Source organism: Cyanistes caeruleus, chromosome 2 (assembly GCF_971803275.1).
Source record: "Cyanistes caeruleus chromosome 2, bCyaCae1.hap1.1, whole genome shotgun sequence".
Taxonomy (NCBI): Eukaryota; Metazoa; Chordata; class Aves; order Passeriformes; family Paridae; genus Cyanistes; species Cyanistes caeruleus.
In genome coordinates, this window is record NC_141702.1 from 107,390,741 (window position 1) to 107,411,878 (window position 21,138).

Genomic DNA, 21,138 nt, shown 5'->3' on the forward strand with positions numbered 1-21,138 from the left:
TTTCATCTGCCACTGAAATCATCAAAATTTAGCAACTCTTTTACTCAAAGTTCTGTTTTGAAGTTCCTTGCTGAATTGTAATGGCTCCTTTTAACAACAAACAAGATTGAAAAAATGCCAATTCAGTCTCTCAGCTTTCTGTCATTCTTTGTTGTTGGAAAGGTGGGTAATAATGGTTATGGTTTCTCCATGTATGTTTCCTGAGCAATTAAGTTCCTAACTGCAGACACAAAAAGTACGTATCACAAGGTCAGTAGCAGTTTTTAACTTAGCTAAGCTAATGCTTAAATTGTGATAAGTAAAAGGGAATTCCAGCAGAAGGGAAGTCTTCCCTGAGCCACAAAAGAGAAATGGGAGCTGAGCAGTGCTGTGTAGCCAAGCTTTGAAGAGGAAGCAGATTTCCTCTGCTGTGAACAGAACAAGCAGAGCATGTACCCTTGCTGCTTTCTTATAATCCCTCTCAGTACCACAAATTGTTTGACGTAGTTTATAAAAGATTTTATAAAAATTTGACTGTAAGATATTTTTATTACTCTCAGTACTAAATAGTCTGGAAATTCTGTACTCGCTGATCTGTGTCAGATCTTCTTGCCATAGTTGGGAACAATGAGAGTAACTGAAGTTTTATGTAAAGACGGAGAGGAATTTGGTGTGAGAGTGCTTTGATTTTGGAATTTGCTTTATTTGTTTAGTGCAGAACTTTGAGTTTCTTTAGCTCCTAGGCATGGTGTGAATCTGTTTATTCATTTTCAATTGATCTATTCTGTTAATAAAGAGGGAAGATCAGAATTTTAGTCTGTAGGGTAATACTTAAGCAAGAGAAAAGAGAATTCAATCTGCAGAGAGACCTTTCACTCACTGTTTCAGGACTTCTTAGTTCTTTAGGTTTCCTGAGACAATGCAATAATAGATTTATATAGGCAATTTGGTAGCTTATGGAAATAGCTTCACTCATCTCGAGAGGAGGTGTAAGGGCTCTTTTTTACTCAGCATTATAATGAAACAGGAGATGAATCAGGTCAAGGTGACCCACTCTCTGTACCAGAGCAGGTTTATCATGCTGTCTTGGAACATGGCTAAGATAATATTATGCAACTTACTGAGAAAATATTCCACACGTCACCTTTGGAATCAAAATCTAACCTTCAGACTGGACCAGGATGTCTAGGGTGCTTTGTGCTCTCGAACATGTTAAAAAATCCTTGGATTCCCTATTGAAATTTCAACACAGGAGATTTAAGCTGAAAATTCCTACCTCTATGAACTTTACAAAAAAGTGGTTTATAACAAAAAATAGCTAAAGAGTAGAAGAGTCTTCTCCTTTTAAATGATGTGTTTTGTGTTCATGAGACCCACACTACACAGTCACATTGAAGCTGTTGACTGAAGTTTTGTGGTTAGGGCACCATATGGCTGTGATCAATTTTGTCAGTGGTTATGCACAACAGCTCTGGTTTCCTTTCCATCCCATAGCTGGAGGTCTGCGGTGATCTCTAGTACACTTGTGATCCATTTAATGTATTTGACATATTTATGCAATAAGGAAGATGAAAGATTTGATAAAGTAAAACATTGATCAAGTGTTCAGTGATGTTTGGACATATAATTACCATTAATACTGTTACTGTTGGTATGCAATATCCAGGAGTTGTTACTGTAGCTGCTTTTTGTAACTGATCAAAATTGATACCTGTAAGAATGGCTGGATATGTTCCTTACCTTTCAAACTCAGCTGAAAGAAACATAACAACAATGCCTGAAATATTGCTATCATATTGTTGTTAGTGTAAATACATTGAAGTTCATATACACAAACTGAATTGAAAATTGCTCCTAATTCCTTCCAAACAAATGGCAAATACAGAAAAAAAAATGTTAGTCATGTTGGTTGACATGAATTTTCATTTTTCATTATATGAAAGTGAAAAAATTTTGAAAAAAATCTGCTTGCTGCAAATGCAGGAGTGCATGAATGAACTGAAGGATCACTGTTGACTCAGCTATAATTTTTTGACAGTCATGGTGTGTTATGGTTGCAGAGAAGTCCATCACTAGCATCTTGTAATGATGTGGGCTATAAAGGACACTGTGCTTCTTTTCTGTAGTCAGTTCTGATTAGCTAGCTCACATCAGACTTTGAAGTGTGTGGTACCCTCGTGTTCAGGAGCAATCGTGTGGTTATTACAGGCTGCTTCTGGGATTCTCAGATAGGTCAGACAGATTAATCCTTCATGCAGATGGGAAAATGTCCCTTTTGGATCCCATGTTTAGATTGCTGTTAAAATGGTTCCTCTGAATCATGGAACGACTGCAGTTGTCAAACATTTCTTAACTGCTTCATGTCAACTGTCATCAAAAAGACCAATTTTCATTATCTTGTTTAGTGTAGGCTTCATCTTTCCTGAGCCAACTCTCAAAAAGTATTCAACTCCACTGATCAGTGTTTGCTTTCAAGGTTTATAACATGCTCAAAGAATTACAATTAAAGCTTTAGGAGCTTTAGTATTAGCACTATGTTTACCTAAACCCCACAAATACATAAATATAGGAGGCTACTGTACTTGCAGTTACCTTCGTTTTCTAGGGAGGATCTGAGTCAAAAAGCAGATGTACAATATATTTGTCTGATATTTGAGATGATGCAGAAACTGTCACTTTCACAACCACCCTTCTGTTCTAAAGGTTTTGATTTTGCCTTTAGAAAAACTTGTGGATTTGTTTTTCTCAACTTCTTGCTTTGACTATTTTCTGTCAGTTAAAATTACTTGTGCTGAAGAGGTAGGAGGTGTACAGGAATAAAAAGTGCAGTTTCAAAGAATTTTTAGTAGAATCTCTTGTATACAGTTGCTCAGGAACGTGAAACAATTGAGAAAGAAAAAAAAAAACAAACCAACAGAAACTTCACCAAAAATAACAAATTCAAAATAAGCTGGTATAGATTTTGTTGGATTTTTCCCTGTAGAAATGAGATAAAACCATTTCTCCTGCTTTCCCCAATACTCTTCTTGTCCTAGATGTATCTTCTCTTAGGTTTCAATCTTACTTTACTCATTCTCCAGGCCTGCTTTCAAAAAACATCTTAGATTTCTTCTTCTAGGGAATTCTTTTAGGATGTGTGTGTTTTCAGATGTGCTGCTTTTCTTCTTTCTGTTTTTTTTAAAAAAATATTTTTAACTGACTCTAAGAATAAAGTGTATTGAACATTCAAATCCCAATATGTCATTCAAATCATTCGCTATACTTTTAAAATTCTGTTCATTCTTGGCACAACTCAAATCATCCTTCAGGTACTTTAAACTGAGAAACCCTGACCTTTCTTTCCCTGCATTCAAATAACATGAAATGAATCTTACTAGAATAAAAACAATATATGTATTTTATATATTATTTCATTGCAAATACAGAAAAAGAATCGAAGGAACCATGTAGTCTTGAGTTAAGGTGATGCTGAAAAACTGGTCTGAATTTATTTTATTAATATTTTGTGAAAGATGTTGACTAATTTCAGTAGTTATAAGTAATATGAAAGGAAATGGCTGTCCAGGAACAAGACTTGTGCTAATAGAATTTCCCCCAGACTGAATCCATTCAGTGTTAGTTTTAGCCTTCTGCTTGCCTCCCTATTCCTCAGAATGTGATGTTCAACCAGAATCCCTGTAAAACAGTTTTCCTGCTCAGTGTTAAATAAAGCTAAATAATAAATCTCCAGTCCTGCAAACTTGCATGTATTTAGCATTACTTCTAAAGTTCACAGACATGAATTTTCTGTTGTGCAGGACATTCTCACGCAGACTGTGTTGGTCTTTATCTCCCATATGTCCACATTTGACTCCAAATATTTTTTTTCTTTGCAGAAGATATATCTGGATAGCATTTGAAGACCTTCTGCTCAAATCTGAGGATGCACTATGTATATATTACACAAACTGGTCCTGAAGTACTTGAGATGTGTCTCTGAGGTGGCATGATCAGCTGTGTGTTTGCACAGTAGATCAATGTTCAGTTGCACTAATTTCACTGTATCTTTGGGTCAGTTCAGTGGGCTCAGTGCTTCCAAGGACCAAAGAAGGTGCAGTTCCACCAAAGCTACCAAATGTTTTAGTTATAAACCAAACCTTCCAAGCTGTGCCACCTAGAGCACAGCTGTAGCTGTACCACTACAAAGACAATGGTGACAGCAGTGGTGTTGCCACCATTTTGAGAACTGCCAAAAGTTATTCTGCTCCTTTCTCTCCTCTCCTTGTGGAGTATCTGTAAATTCACTTTAATTTCAGAGCATTGGGGTAGGACTGAAGTAGGGAATGTGGGATTAAGCACTAACAGACTTGCAGTAAAGGGGAGAGAGATGCAATAAGTACCAGGTAGTTGATGAGCCAGTTGGAGCACATAGAAGAATGTGTGAGAATTGAAGTCTGGGAGGCTGCAATGGGATTCTAAGAGATGTATTGTTGTAGTTTAGTTTGAAGAGGTAGGATTTGCACTGGTGGATGGAAAGAGCCAGATGGATGGATCTTCTTTTTGAAGACTTTGGTCTGGGAAACTGAAGGATATCTCCAGGAAAATCATTCTGCCATCATTTTCTCTGGCAGTTATACTACCAGAAAGTGAGGCCTGAACAAACTGTGTCTGAGAATCAGAATTCTGTATTTTGAGTTCAACCCTCTTTCTCGATATCTGTAACTAGTATGCAACATTTTTCTTTGTGTGGTAGTTAATACACTTTTATATAAAATTTTGTTCACTTATTTAAACATCTTAAAAATAACAGTGTTTTTTTAACCAGTATTACAAAGAATTTACTTTAATCCTGCATTGTCTAATATTGTCATCACTTCCATATGCAACATATTTAATTTTATTTTCATTTCCCAAACCTTTTGCCTTAGTTGACTTTGATCTGTCACCACCTGGATAATTTTTGAAGGACTAAGATATGTCTTGCTCTGGTTACCTCTATAAAAAGGAACACTATGATGCATGAGTGTCTCCTGGAAGCTTTTCAATATGTATGACAACAGGACAGTTTTCTGGTATCTTCTTTAAAATAAGATCATCTTGGCTATCCTGGATCTGTTCTGTGGGGGTTATTAATTTGTTTGGGGTTTTCTTTAGATCTAATAATCTCTAATACAACAGACTTGCTGAAAAGCAGTTTTCCAAGACATTTTAGGACTGAAGTTGTCTATTTCCTAGGATGAGGGATGTAGCATTTTTAAAGACTGTCCCTGCTAGCTTATTTGAGGTGGTCAAGAGCACACTGCTTCCACCTAATTGTGTTGCAAACAGACTGATAAATGCTGTTTTAATGAAGCTTAAATAGATGCAATTTAAGCATTTACTTCCTCAGGTTAGCTGCACTAGGGAAAGTTATGCAGAAACCTATTTGAAAAAGAAACAGTTGTTTCTCTGAGGCAGTCAACATTGGTTCTCAGGGAAGTATGTTTTCCTGCAATCCGTGCTGACAATTTCTGGAAGTCAGGTAAAATGGAAGACAGGTGTTTGGCTTTGTTTATCCAGCAATGTAAGAAGGCCTCATGGTACAAGCATTGCTGTGATATTGGCAGCACAGTAGAGCCTGCAGTAAGTCCTTTGTCTGAGGTGGGAAATAAGTCCAGAGTGGTGCCAGTTGTATAGGTAATAGTTTGTGCACAACTGCCAGAGTCACTTCACTGGCCTTCTAAAGGCCTATTGGGCAGATCAAAAACTCTTCAGTGCAAAGATTATCTCTCTTTTTTTACAGAACCTCACTCTGACTTTGACTTGCTGGTAATGCCAGAAGGTAATGATGGTGGCAAAATAAACCTTTTGGAGATTAAGTATTTTCTTTCTGTATGCAGAGAACTGGACCTAGTCTAAAAATAACTGTGTTCCACTTAAGCTTTGCATAATGCTTAATACAGAAATTTAAACTTACAAACCCCCTTATGCCTTAGACATTTATCTAAAGTTCTCCATTTTCCACAGATGGACAGAGGTGCAGAAGGTCAACACATGCGTCATTGTGAGGATTAAGATACAGATAAAAAAATTACAACTTCCAGGCCTGTCTCAAGTCTCATAAGTCTGCATGTGCATTTTCAAGTGCAGAATTTGATTTTGTTCTAAACCCTATTTCCCCAAAACCTCTGAGATGTGACTTTGAGCAAGGAAGAGGAGGGCTCCTCTGTGAAAGGGGAGAATGATTAAAGGACCCATCCTTTTGCAAGAGGAAGAACAATGTATTTTGTGGTGATGGTTTGGGGTATCCAAATTGGTTTCATTTTAATATCTTTATTAAAATTGAGTAAAATATGATTTAAGGTTAAGGAATGGAAAAAGGAAGGAAAAAAGTCAGGTGAACATGAAATCCCCACTAAAAAAGTCAGCCAAATTTAATTAGATTACTCTAGTGTTTCAATGCATCTCCGCTCTTCATCCTAATATATGTTGTAAATAACCTGTGATGCTCTAAGGGTTTGAGACTTTCTAAAGCTGTCTTAGAACAGCTCTTTCACTAGACCTTCGATGCTTTTTAAATAATGTAATTGAGTGAACACTGGAAAAATCTGCCAAAAAATATTGCCATGGTTTACTGTAAATGTAACTAGCTAAGTTATCCAACTAAGTAACAGTAACAGAAGGTTGTGAGTAAAATCTTTGCCAAATTTTAGGTATGTATAGGTTTGGTGGTGAGTATGGATGTGTTGTTCCATGACTGCTGGTGTAGTTACAGTTGATACCAACATTTCAACATTTATTGAAATGTGTATGGGCAGGTTTATTAAATAATTCAAATCTAGAAGTCTCGAGTCACGGTTATCTAATTTTTTTATGGAAAGCTAAGGGCCTACTGTCTATTTTAAAGGTCAATTACTGTGTGCATTATTTGTATTAGTTTAAAACTAGAATTTTGCATTGCTTTTATTTGGCTCTGTGGGAAGTTAAGTCCTGACCCAGTGAAGTGCTGAAAGGAGAGGGCAGGTGGAGGATGATCAGTATCATGAGTGTACTGACAGGGACTAAACTTATTATTTGGAACTATATCAGGAGCAGTGTCTGCTCTGCCAGCACAGGTTCACATCTTGGCTTTGTTTTTCCAAATTACTTTAACTGGCATGTCACTACTGTATTTAGCTATACAGTTTTTGCATTGAAAGAATCTATTCTGGATCCCTCCAGAGTGGCTCTTTATGCAAATTAGTGGATTGTTGTTTGATGGAAGAAACCATTTTTGGAAAGGAGAATAGAAGTGCCTAAATGAACAGAAAAGATTTTTCCAAAGCAGTGGAAAGTTCTGACACGAACAGAACATTTTTAAGAAGCTCTACTTCTAATTAGAAATGTTAAAATGTTGAAATAACTGAAAAACATAGGATAAAATACCTCAAAATGATAAAAATTTCCCTGTTCTTGTTGACTGTTCATTGCATTGTTCAATGCTGTAGGTTCTATGCATCTATTTCACCTGATGAGAGTTTTTATTTTGTAATAATATTTAAAGTTCAGTGAAGATGCATGTTTTCAAATAGGATAAACATTATTTGCTATAATTTTCTAACTTTCTCAAACTTCTTCTAATTCACTTGTTGGGTTTTTTTTGGGGGGGATTTTTGTTCATTTTTGGTTTTTTGTTTTTTAATGTTGATCCCATTTTTATTTTTATGTTTACTGTCTGCCTTCTGCTCTGAAAAAAGCATGTACTTCTTAAGGAAACTCATACTTGAATTCTAATGCAAATTTGATACTGCCAGCTCTTTACAGCTGTTCTAATTCTGACATCCTCCATCTGCCTGAAAAAAAAAAAAATCACAGTTTCTGAATTTGTACTGCCTTGTCGGGTATACTACTTCTTTTTGTTTCACATTAATTTTTAACCTTTCTTCTCTTCTCCACACAATCTTTAGCTGGCTGATCTGGATTTTTACTTTTCTGTTATCATTTTGCTCTCAGATATTTATTTTGGATATGAAAAATACATGTTTTCAGGAAAGATGTGATACTTAATGGCAGTATTTAATACCTGTTTCAAGCTGACTCCTGGGAAACGTCTGGCAACCTTTTCCTAGACATCTGTGGGTTCTGAGTCCTCTCCTGAGTGACTCAGGAGAGCAGTATTGAAGGACAGCAGATTAATAAATCTCGTGTTGCCAACACTAGCAGACAATCTGATCTGTTAATGTGTAAGGAACCATTTCAACATTCAAGGAAAAAAAAAAAAACCCAAAAACACAGATGAAATGCTAAGTTTTGCTAACACTGCAACGGAGATGTCTTTGTAAAGATATTTGTCAACTGCTGACTTAGTTACTGAAGGTTAGTGGGATTTTGTTCTTGTGAACACAGATATAATTTTGAGAAAGGAGTGGCACAGAATTTAAAGAGAAGAGCTATAGTTTTTTAGTCAGAAGAGAGACGCTAAATTCTGTGTATTTGGGAGTTGGAGGATACGTGTACTTCATCTGGAGAGGCTATATGAAGTAAATGTGGAAGTGGGGAGAATATATTTCTCAATGCATCCATCTCTTTTGAAAAGGTCACGACTTGACATTATGCCTCTTCATCCATTTATATGCATAGAATGATAACATGCTTTGAAATGCTACTTTGCTTGAAGAACATTCTGTACTTTGAGTTATTGCATGGCAATTTATAGGGTATTTTTTTATTCATAAACATGTTTACAGGCAAGTGACAACAGTGAGGGAATGCTTTTTAATATAAGTTTTCTTTATTCTCTAAGTATTATCTGAAAAAAGAACAACTTCAGGAAAGTGTAGGGGAAAATTAGGAGTGCAAGTATGGAAAAATATTTCTTTTTACAGCTGTTATGAGTAGTTCTGTGATCTGTGAAAGGCCCCTGTCAGTCCTTCATTTATCAAAGTAGCTGTGTATCTTTGATCTCTGCTTAATAATAGGTACAGATGAATGCAAGTCACTGCTGAATACAACAGTGAAAAAATTGGGCATTTTTGGAGGCTCAGGAAGATCGGAAGTGATGGCTCCTGATTTTTATGCTTTTGTGCAGTATTGCACCATGCTGACAAGAATCAGTTGGATTCCCACATTTAAAGTCTTTTCCATCAGCTGGAGCAATAAATAGGACATGGATGCATGTTGGTTTATATTAAAAATAGATTATTTTTTTAAAAAGCTGCTAAAAGCTAAAAGCTTAATGTATTTGAATCAAGTTTAATTTAATATCTAAAACATAACTGTTGAAAATATAATTTAGGGAGGAGCAATCACTACTGATGAGGAAAAGAAACAGGTCTTGCAAGCAAGAAATATTGAAAATATTTCTGAAATATTGCACCTTGACAACTCATAGGCTTTATTGTTTTGGTTTTTTTATTTATTTTATTTATTTATTTTTATTATTATTTCTTTATTTAATACAAGCACGCAAGGTCTTGCTAAGTTGAGATTTAACACTTATCTCCAGCAGCTCATGGTACTCAAGATTTATGTCAAGCTCAGTGACCGAACCAGCCAGGCTGTCTTTAATCCTTCTCTGCTCCCAGCACTATGAAAATGACTGCTGACTCTTGAATTCATTGGTGGTATTTACAGTTCTGGCCTGAACTGCTACCGTGCTCTGTAAATGTTCTGCTTGTGGACAAAGAGCTATCTGCAAGCATCTTAATTTGTGCTGTCAGTTTCACCGTTTAGGTTTTCTAATTAAGTGATATGGCTTGGCCTTCAATGCTTTTACTAATGATTACTGTTAATTTATCTCACTTTCTCTCCAAATCCTTCACTAATCTAGCTTTTCCTAAAAGGATGTTTCTTTTTATCAATAATATCCATTTATTTAATGTCCTCTACTAGCTTTGTCCTGTCCTGGAGCTGCACTTCAGCAGATCTTTGCAATCATTGTAACACTGGATGTGTCAAAAGTGAAAGGGTTCACATTCTAACGATCTTGGGAATTATAAATTCCAGCCTGCCCATTTTTCATTTGGGGGCATGACACACATGAATAAATAAATAGCAGATTTCTGTATATAATGCAGTGAATGCTTTTATAAATACACTTATTTATAAACAAACAAACAAGAAATATATGTTTCAGAGAGAAACTGAGAGGGCCTGAAGCAAAACTTTTAATACAAACCACAAAAGTATTTTTTGGGGGAGTGAAGCATGGATTTTTTTGCATGTCAAAGTTCTGTTGTAATTGATGTTTATCATGTTTTAATTTTCTTGATTTCTGTTTCATTTCAGTGAAATACAGAGATGCTAATTCAGAAGAATCATTTGGCTTCTGTTTAAGACACTGGAGTTCTGCTGTTGTAGATTTACCCTAGGCTTTACTAGCTTTTAGTGAAACCTGGAGAAGTTCAGTATCTAAACAAAACTGTGCAAGCCTTTGAGAGAGGCAAAGTGATTTTATGGGATTATTTGTTTGGGTTTTGCTTTTTCAGGGTTTTTTTTTTTTTGTGTTGTTTAGTTGTCTTTTTTTTAAGTAGCAAAATGTCTAAGTAAATTATTTGATCAGGTCACAGTTGTATTGCATAGATTCCACTCATTCACTCACTCTCATGAACTTTTCCATCAGAATATTTGAGTGGTCTGGCCTGGAATTCTGGTGTTTTTTACAAATCCAGGGGTGTGCTGGGTGTGAAGCACTCTCTGCATCTCTTGGGCTCCCTTTGCTGACGGTGACAAACCAGCTTTTGTTCTGCTGCTTTCTGCTCAAGGTTTATAAGTCAGCAGTTGTTATGGTGGTTACTTTGCTTCAGATTTTTGCTTACTTCAGGCTCTGTAGCTCTTAAACAAGGAGCAGCTACTGCTGCCTGTTTTCTGCTGGGAAGGTGTGTGTGCCATATGTCTCTGCGTGTTCCACTAGCAGGAAAATGAGCTGCTGTGATAGACTGCGAGCGTGCTGCCATCCTCCTGTTGTCAGATTGCTGTCTTCTGGGGAGGGGCTGTCTGTGCTGTGCTCCTGTCAGAGCACTTGCCTCAGCACAAACAGCTTCCTCTTGATTTTGCATCTGGGAATGATGTTTTGGGAGTGGTTTCCCTGAAGAGGTGTTCTTTGTTAACCTGATCATTCCTGCTGCTGCTGCTTTCTCCCATATGTATTTTCATTTGTTATTCATCCATAACAGTCTTATTCCTATTACAAATCCTTTAAATATATATGGGTAATATGTGAAATCCAAACTTTCTATCCTGAAATCTGCAAGTCAGCAGTTTCTGTTCATGGAGGTGGTGTCTGGAGGTGTCATGGAGATGCTGGAAGTGGACTTAAATTTTGTAAATTTGTCTTTGGCTATTTTTTGTACTCTTCTCCTGAGTGCTTACACAGGTTTTGTTGCTTAGATGCTAGTTCTGACACATTTATGTGTCAGCTTGTTATGTTCTTTGTGTATGCATTTGCCTGAAATTAAGGAACTCAGCATACCTTCACTCTCCTGCTCTGGAAGGTCTGACTCAGTGGGCTTTGCAGGAGAAGCTGGCTGATCACAGAGCAGTGACAGTCACTCCTTACAGAGCACAGCCAAGAGCCCTGATGGTGTGTTTGGAATGTGGGAGGGAGGGTTTAATTCTTGGGGAAAGTAAAATTTCTATTCTACCTTCTTGGGTGAGTACAGTCAGCACCAGCTCACTCTCTGTAGGGAATTCTCTGCCTGTCTGCCATGCTGAAGCCATGATGCTGTGTGAAATTCAGATTTGGTCTGATAATAGAGCAGTGCTCTGATATTTAGGTAATGATATGCTAACATAACAGTGCTAGAAAAAGCATGACTAATGGCCAAGACCATGAGGACAGAAGGGTCTGGACTGCTCCTGTGTTTTGCTGGGTGATGTTCATGTAAGTATTGAGCTTTAATGCTCACACCCTCCTGACTAGCTGTAAGTATTTGCATACAGAGGCCATTTATCCAAACAATTCCACATGCTGCAATGCAATATTAGTATTTGATATAAAAAGTGACCAGTGTTGAAATAAAATTATCTCCTCATGCTTAGTTGACATAAATCTATAAATGCAATTTTCTTCTGCCTAAAATACCTAGCTGTGGTTGAAAATCCTCTTGAAACTTCTCTATTATGAGTGAAGAAAAGGTGTTTACTGTCATTCTTGTGGCCCACATCTTTTTGTCAGAACACAGAGATGTCAGGTATTTATTTCTGTGCAACATAATTTCTGTTCATGTCAGCACTTACGAGATAGTTCTGCCTTGCACTCCTCCTGTTGCAGAGTTCTGGACATTTCAACAGCTGGTATAATATCTGATACAGTCAGACTTTTTGAAGTTCTATCTGAAATAAAAAGTATCTTTAAGATTTGCACATTGACTCTAAATGATTCAATATAGAAATCAGTTGTTTAAAATGCTGACTAATTTAAGTAAGCACGCAAATGGAGCTTTGTCTACCTTCTACCATTGGGGTAAATAAGTTAAATACTAAGATTATTTTCTTTTTTAATTGGGAGTTTGTTTTTGAAATCACTAAGAAGCTACATTTTTAACAAATTTTTGAAACAAAATCACAGTTTATTTTACCCAAAGTAAACATTTCTGCATATGTATTTTTAATGCTAATTTCTTTTACCCAGACAACACTAAGCTAAATTTGAAAATAGATTCAGCTGGCCTAAGAAAACTTTGGATGAGTGCAACAACGCCATCAGTCATGATAAATGAATGCTTTAACTTCTTTTATTCTTGAATTACTTTTGTTTGTGCTGCTGTGAACTAGAACAAGAATATTAATACTGCATGTCCACACATTCCCCTTGTTATTTATACATTTTTACTATGGAAGGGTAGGTGTGCCAAGCAAAATCACTGGATTTCTCCCAAATAAGTGGCCCAACAAAGAATTGCAAAAACAGGAATAAATGGGTCTCAAATTAAATGCAGGCAAAGTGACATGGGCTTAGTAAATCACTAATTTAATAATTAGATGGATGGTATAAGAAATGTTCCTCATCTCAGAGTTAGATAGACAGTACTAGGGACTATTGTGGTGTCAACAACAGATAGGAAACCCACATTTCAGTGGGAACATTTCCTAATAATAAGTTGTCAACATTTTACATATATTTTTACATCTCTTTGCATATCTTGAAACCATGTGATCTCTCTTTGCTTCAAGCTCCAATTTTGTAATGGTCCCTGCTAGTAGTTTTTTCAGTTCTCCTTTATTCACTCTAGGCAATGCAGGTTAATTTGAAGTATGAAACAGTTGCACTTTGTGTTTAATCCTCTTAAGAAAAAACATTCTGAGGCTGTAACTTATAACCCTCCAAAAAAACTCTAAGGCAAAATAAACTTCTCAAGCTGGTTTGTTCTACTCCTTTCTGACCACTAATTCTGGAGCCAAGGAGGGAGGATCAGCTACGACATTTGTAAATGATCACCATTCCAACATTTTTATTTTCTGTTGTCTGAAGTGTCATAAATCTTTTATGTCAGTCACATTGGGATTGTGCCAACTGAAAATGGTCTGGGTTTTGTTTTTTTTTTTTTCTGTGATATGGTGTTTTATTTAATATGAGCAAGAGCATCAGCCTTTTCACTGGTATTGATAGAGAATAGGGTCATTCTTCTGAAAGAACAATGTATTTTTAACAACTTTAGCCTTGTCTGTTGAAAGGTGTTAAAGGGTGAAAGAATGTTATAGGAGAAAAATAAAGTATGTTTGTGGACAATAGGTTCCATATATTGAAATAATGACAATGAATTTCTGTTTCAACCTTGATCCAGAGAGGTTTTGAACTATTTTTTTCTTTTTCTCTTTCTCACCCTATTAAATAAATACTGAGGAAAGTTTTCAGACAGTAAAGAAGAATTTCTTTCTATCTTTCTGCCTGTATTTGGTAGATTTTTTTTTTAAGCTGTAAGAGGTTTCATTCAGACCTCTACTTTTAAATGTTGAATACTCAAATACAAAGCAAATCTGAAGGTTTGTCAGACCTCCCAGGATCAAAGCAACTTTTTTTTTCAGGTATTAAATTATAATACATTCCTGAAAATGTCACAAGAACAACTGACAGAATGCTATCAGATTCCCATGGAGTTCATGTTAGCATTTTAGAGTATTGTCTGTTTGTTGCCTATTTATATTAATATTTTTGAATGGACAAAACAACACAAGTATGTATTTTTCTGGAAGTATCATCCTGTGCTCTATATATATTTTCCTGCTGTTTATGCAGAAAATACTTAACATCTCCTTTGAAACCTTTTGATTCTAAATATTTTGAAGCTTGAGATTTCACTGAAGCTGTGCAAGAGGTAATTCCTGCAGTGGTTTTATGGTCACTTCTTGGCTGAACCACTGCACCTGAAATTCATATCAGATGCCTTTAATATCATGTAGCTTAGGGTAAGAATAAAGTAACTCATGTGTGATACATCTGGGTATTGTACATTTTAATAAAAAAATCTTCAACTAGAACTACCAGAATGAAAGTTTTTTGAGGCGTTTAATCAAGGTGCCAGTTAAAGTATGACCAAGCTTGGAATATGGTAATTTTGCTCTGCACAGAAAATAAAAGCAATTTTTTTGTTCACAACAGACCAACTTGAAACACAGAGTCTGTGATTTTAAACACACATTGTGAATTGTGAAACTGGGAAAAAAATTAAAAATGAGTTAAGTAATTTTACAAGGAAAACACTATTTAGGAAAGCATAGTTTAGGAGTCAGGAGAGCATACAAGTTGGTAGTTTGTTTCTTGTTTTTTTTAAGTTACCTGTATGGAATTTAAAAATGCTGTATTGTAAGGAGGCCCATTTACAGAGAAGTGTTCAAAAGAAAATATAAATTCTCAAGTGTGGAGCATTCAGAACATGGGGACAATGTCTTGTCTCTTTTTTTCCTTGATATCAATATGTAGTATATCATACTGAGAATGAAAAAAAAAAAAAAAGAAGAAAAAATAGAAATTATAATTTTAAGTGAAATTGCAAGACTTATTTTGAAAAATGCATAAATACATTTTAAGTGTGGTGTGTTTTTTCTAACTGAAATTAAGACTGTAACTCATTCTGTCCTTCAGTAAGAGCAGTAGCCATTTTAGTACCTGTTTTTGTTTTTTTTTTTACATTTTAGGAGAAAATTACTCTTTCTGTGGTGTTCCAGGCTTCCTGATTTGAGCAATATGAACACTCTTAATAAAGTATATTTTATTTTTCTTATTTCTCTATGCATTTAACCTTTTAAAATTACTTCACAAAGTCTTAAAGCACCTGTGAAAACAGTCCTTTGATTAGAGAAGTAGGAAAAGGAGCGACGACCTCTTTGAACCCTACCTTCCTCCCCAGAGTTATGTAAATTCATATAGTGAAATCATGGCCTTTTGAAATATTCTTTCCAATCTTTGCAGTACTCTTCATGAAAAGTAAGCTTAGAGATAGCAAAATCTACTTATTGAATGCTTTGTTACTCATTGTAAACCACAAGAAAATAGGCAAGTATTTAAGTTCATACTCTACAGATGGAACTATTCCTTAAAAAAACTTTCTATCATAATTTATTACTGGTTTATAGGAGAATTCCTATATCTCAAGGCACATAATTTAATCTGTTTTGCTCTCAGTTTATTGTCATTATTCAAGATAGTGGATAGAGTAGATTGCTTTGAAAGGCTGCACAAGATTGAATTGCAAAAATGAAATGCTACCTGGGCCTTGTGTATTATAACAGATGGATACCTTGATTATTAATTTCCTGATGAATTAGCTTGGCATATAGAGCAGATATCACTCCAGGATAGTTATATTTAAAATGTATAGAAAAGAGTGCATTTTTTGACTTATGCAACTCCATAGTTAATAAAGTGAAATCTCAGGCTAATTTATGCAACTTTTAAGATGGACTTGTAGTATGAAGAATTCCCAACTTCTGCAATTATATTTATTTGACAGGAATAACTGTTGTAGCATCTCCAAGTAAAACATTTTGGCCTTACTGTGGTAAAAAAACAAAAGAAAAAGCTGCACATTTGTTAATTGGAAGGAAATAAGTGTATATTCTGCTTCATTGTACTTGGTGTATTGAATGACAAGAAGTTCAGTAGCATTAAATATACAGTGGAATAGAAATGAAGATCATATCTGAATCTTTAATTTATACCAATAACTAGTGAAAAGGAAATGTAATACTAAAGTGCAAATAGAAATTCTAATTAAAAGTAGATTTGTGTCAGTGAAAATTTACTGTCTCTCACAAGGTAACACTAGACTTAACATAAGAAGAGAGGGGCTTCTCTCCTAACCTGATTTTAGCATTCTTGGAATTAAAGTTGCTTGTAGCATAAAGATTTTCCTCAGTCAGAGGGGAGAAGAGAAAATCTTTATCAGCAGACAATGAAATAATACATTTTATGTTAATTTTTTCCTTTTCTAACTTCTAACCTGTAACAATAATTTGTTCTAAAGGTGTCCTAGCTGCAATTTCACTGGATGTCTGTCTAGAAGAGAAGGAAATATGTAGCTTTATCTAATCAATGGACTTGTTTCTTTACTTCAGTGCAAGCAAGTAGAGATCTCATATTTTAAAGATGTTGCTCTTCATTGAACATAAATTTGTGAAGCGTAATCCTGAAGGATTAACAGAGTTTGGGCTTTTACAGAGAATCAGGAATGGCAGTTCTTTTCCATGAGTGACATTTTTGTCAATAGTGCCCTCACCAGGTGGCCACAGGGCTGCTTTCAGATATGCAGATGACAATGGTAACTAAAGGGGTAAAATGGATGTTGTCTTCACACAGGTAGAGCTTATTCTGATTTTTAAGACTTCATTCCCTGAAGTTGCCTCATATATAGGAATATCTCTGCTGTTATGGGTCCATCCAATGATGCAAATGGGATGCAAAAGGGAGTAGGAGGTATTATGCTGTAAAATGTATTATATGCTGTGCTTGAAGTCTAATATATGGCACATAAACTCTTCCTATGTCACCTTCAGTAGAAGAAAGTTTATTGAGGATGGAAAGCGTCTACCAACTTCCAAATTTGCCCTTGTTTACCTTTTAAATCCAATCTGTGTAGAGGAAGCTTAAATAAATATATGCATGGTAATTTTAAAAGACTATTTAATGTGTTGAAAGGCAATAAGAATCTCCTCTTAGAAACTGTAAATATAGAATTTCCTACCTCAAAGGTATTTTCCCTGCTCTCCAGGTTTTGGGGAGATCCTGTTCCATATAATACCTGCAGGAGGAAAGAGGGGGGAACTTGAAGCTTTGTGAGGAAGAAAATGGGGAAACCATTCAGCATTGTTACTTTACTTTGTGATGTTGGCTTTTCCTTCCTCAATCCTTGCTACAGAAACAGTACATTATTGCAGGCATTGTTACTACAAGCTGTTGGTCTTTAAGCTGTGACATTTAATCAGGCCTGGGAACATTCATTCACTTACTAGCTTAGCAGTCTGCCAAATTTGAAATGATTAATGCTTTATAACTGGCTAGATATGGACTGCAGACAAAGGAATTCCCCACTTCCAGGGTTTTCTCTGATGAATTTATAAAGCTTTTTCTGAGGTAAATGTTAGAGCTATAAGAAAAAAAAATACCCATAAACATAGACCAGAGTAGAAAGTTAGCTTTAACAGAGGGGTTTTAAAATGTGTAAATTTAATACTTAGTTTTTATACAAAGAATAAATTGTAGGTTTTTAAGACTACGTATTACTGGCATATAAATTGCAACAAAAACATTTTGAATAGTCCAAATGCACAATAAATTTACAATTCAATGAGGCACCCTTTGGATATGAGCACCAGACCTCCCGACTTTGATTATGCCTCTTCATATTTAGATCATGATCACAGAGTTCGTTTTATGCAAACTCTTCTATTTCTGTGTGAATACTAGTGAAATAAATCATACTCATAATATTTATGTTTATTAGCAATTTGTGTGTGTAATGGTACAACAAATTTATTAAAATACATGTTACTTTATGTGTAAGTCTGAAATACATGTGCTTTACAGAAAACCTTGAAGTTGGTATTGGTACTCTGCAGTATGACCTAAAGTGGTGAATACTTGGCTGAGGGAGTGAATCTCTTCAAAATGATCACATTTCACTCCAGCAAGAATTGAGGCTTTGATGCAGTTTATTTGTTGGTACTAGTTCTGCAGGCTGCTATGTACTAAAGATGATAATAGAAAAACATAAGCTCTGGTTATAAAGCACACTATCATATGTGTATCAGGGTTTTAATAGCAGGTAGGTAGAGCTACATCATTCCAAATGGATGAAAAAGAGTGATCTCTCAAGACTAGGTAGATGTTCTCTAACAATCAGTTGTTCACTTTCCACTGCATTGGTTTATTAAGGATGGAACTGCTCCAAATCTATTTGTTAATTGCTGCTTTATTTTCTCTCTCTAGCAATTTGTTGTAATGGATTGTGGTTGCTTTTTCAACAGAGATGAGAAACATTAGCAATAGAATTTTGTTCTTGTTCTGTAAGATGATTATTTTTTGTAATTCCACAGATGTATTTACTGTAGTGAAAAAGCAAGTGCATAAATCAATACTTTGCTACAGACTGGAAAGCTGCTTGTCCCATTTTATTTCATTGCTCAGCATTTTCTTTCACAGGAATGTGATACTATAAAATGAAATCTTTCTACGTCTGTTAGTGCTTGTACAATGCCTTTCAGTTTAAATGTGAAATAGATTCTTGGATAGAGTTTATCACCCATGAAAAACAAAAAACAAACAAAAACAACTAAACAAAAACCTAACAACAAAAACCAAACCCCAACATTTTCTTAAAGAAGCACTGTATCCATTTGGTCTTTGGGATGCCGGCCCTTGCAGCACTTGGTATACTTTAGCATCAAGTAGTTTTCACTGTTTCCTGTTTTTATTGTGTCAAGTCACATGCAGGAGCCTGGAAGACTTCAGAAAGTCTGAATTGAAGGAAGCTGTTTTCAAAGAGTGTTTCTGTTCAAATTTTTAGAAAGCAGGACAGCTTTCACACTTACACTGGTTGATTTACATTGCCAGTGTTAGAATCCAGCATTAGCAGGAGTGAATCCTTGGCAAGAAAATTTGGTTGCTGGCTGAGAGACTGAGATTTAGTAGAGGATGGGCAGAGCTTCTATGGATATATGCCCAGGAATTAATTGTTATCAATAAAAGTTGTAACCTGATATATCATTCATGTGCCTCCCATTAGAATCAATTACATTATTTGCATTATTTCTGAAAGGCACCACTTGATCTTAATTGGGGCTGTCCCTGACACCACTCTAAACATGGCGACACTTTCATTGATTTCCACAGCTCAAAACCAAAGCTGCCTTCAACACATTACACTTGAAGATCATCTCAGTAATTAAGAAGGGAGAGCGCTTTCTCCTTTTAGGTCAATAAACAAGGTGCTCATGTTTAAGGAGACATTATGGTCATGAGGAATCTGGAACATACCTATCTGAATACTATTCTTGAAATTTCCACATCTAAGTGTCAAGCTGGTTTGCAAAGCCCATGAAGCCTTTGTGTGCCTTTGGAGAATGCTGGATGGAGCCCATTTCCTGACCTGTGGCTTCATAACACATGATTCTCTATGGCTTCTTCTCTTCTGATACCTACAGAGTATCATAAGGATAATTCCAGGGTGAAAAATGCTGTGAAATCCTTGGATAGCTGAAGGCAACCACATATCTTATGAAGCTGTGGATTATCTTGTTACTGGCAGAAAAATGCACAGGGGTTGAGTAGGCAACAGTAATTTATTCAGCTAACATTAAGCAAGTGCATTGACTTCTGTAGCTATGTTGACCCCTTTATATCCAGATAAAAATGAAGTAGTATCTTGATACTCATAGTCTTGACACTCATAGTCTTGAAGATTGTCCCTATTCTGTAATCTCCTATTAATCGAAACTGTCACAGCTTTCAAGGAACGCTGATAATCTAATGTGGCTTCCTGTAGAAAATAGGTCATTGGGTTTAGCTGAACTAATTTTTCTCAAATACCATAGCCATTGTACTGTTTTCACTGTCCCACATTTTATTTATATATATATATATAGTAATGTAGAATCTACCACATTTCACAGGAAATGTTTCTTGTAGTGAAATAGTCTTTCTGTTGTAAATATGTATCTTCATACCTGAATTGATCTATTTTCATTATATTTTCCTTTGTATTTGGGCCCTGTGTTGCCTACCTTATTTCCCTGCTGCATATATGTACTTTTGTGCTGTGACAGTTTTTCACCTCATTGTTAACTCAATCATTTTGAATCCTTTGTGTTTTTTCTGTGGACTATATTTTTCAGTCTTTTGGTCACTCTTGCTAATCTTCTCTGTACCTTCTCTAACTTTTCTCATCCTTCATTGTCACAATTTTTTTTTCATTTTAGAATCCTTCTTCTGTGCAGATTCCACAATGAAATGTTAATGTTTAGTTAATAATCCACCAGGAGCATACAAAATTTTTTCAGAGGTATTTAGACAATTCAGGTTCCTTTTAAATTAGAAGGCTTCAATTTCTATTTAGAATGCATCTGTGTTTCCTGAAGAGTGACCTGAAAAATGCTAATATAAAAACAAGTAGAATTTGGGTGCATTATGCAGATTTTAACTACTGGCTTTTAAGTATGCACATTCAAAGTTCAGCTGTTTCATCTTCATAGTTTTTTTCCTGCATCTCCTAGGTCAATTAATAGATTTTCACTTAATTATCCCTGATTTCCAGGCTGATGTAATTGCCAGTAACTTCTGCTGACCTTAGTAGGAGCTATATCAAGACTTTCCTGTAGAAAATCTTAGACTGATTCTTTGCAAAAAATTCTCAGACTCAAAAAAAATGTCAGTGTCTTTAGTCTAACTATGATCAGACTGTACTGAATGACATATTTATTTATAATGATTTTATGGAGCTTTAATATCTTTCAGGCTAAGAGGAGTAACTAAAGTAATATAAATTACTAATATGAAAATATGTGAGAACATGTGTTGCTTTCTGAAATCACATCCTGTGGGGCTTGTCATGTGGTGTTTGAAGTAGCTAAGAAATACTGAAAAGGAAATGTTGCTTAAAATAGGTAACTTGACCATTCACTGTCACAGTAAAAGTGAGAAAAAGATCTGTGAAACTCCTGTGCTGTACATACAGGTAACGTCCAGAAGAGCAAGTGAGTTTCCTATGAAAGTGTATGTGGAATCCATTA

At 35.5% G+C, this 21,138-nt stretch overlaps 1 protein-coding gene across 45 annotated transcripts in view; it reads left to right on the top strand.

The window, feature by feature from the left end:
* The window catches only part of NRXN1 (neurexin 1), a 671,062-nt gene that overhangs the window by 228,270 nt on the left and 421,654 nt on the right, over nucleotides 1–21,138 (top strand). The gene's annotated exons all lie outside the window — the stretch shown is intronic.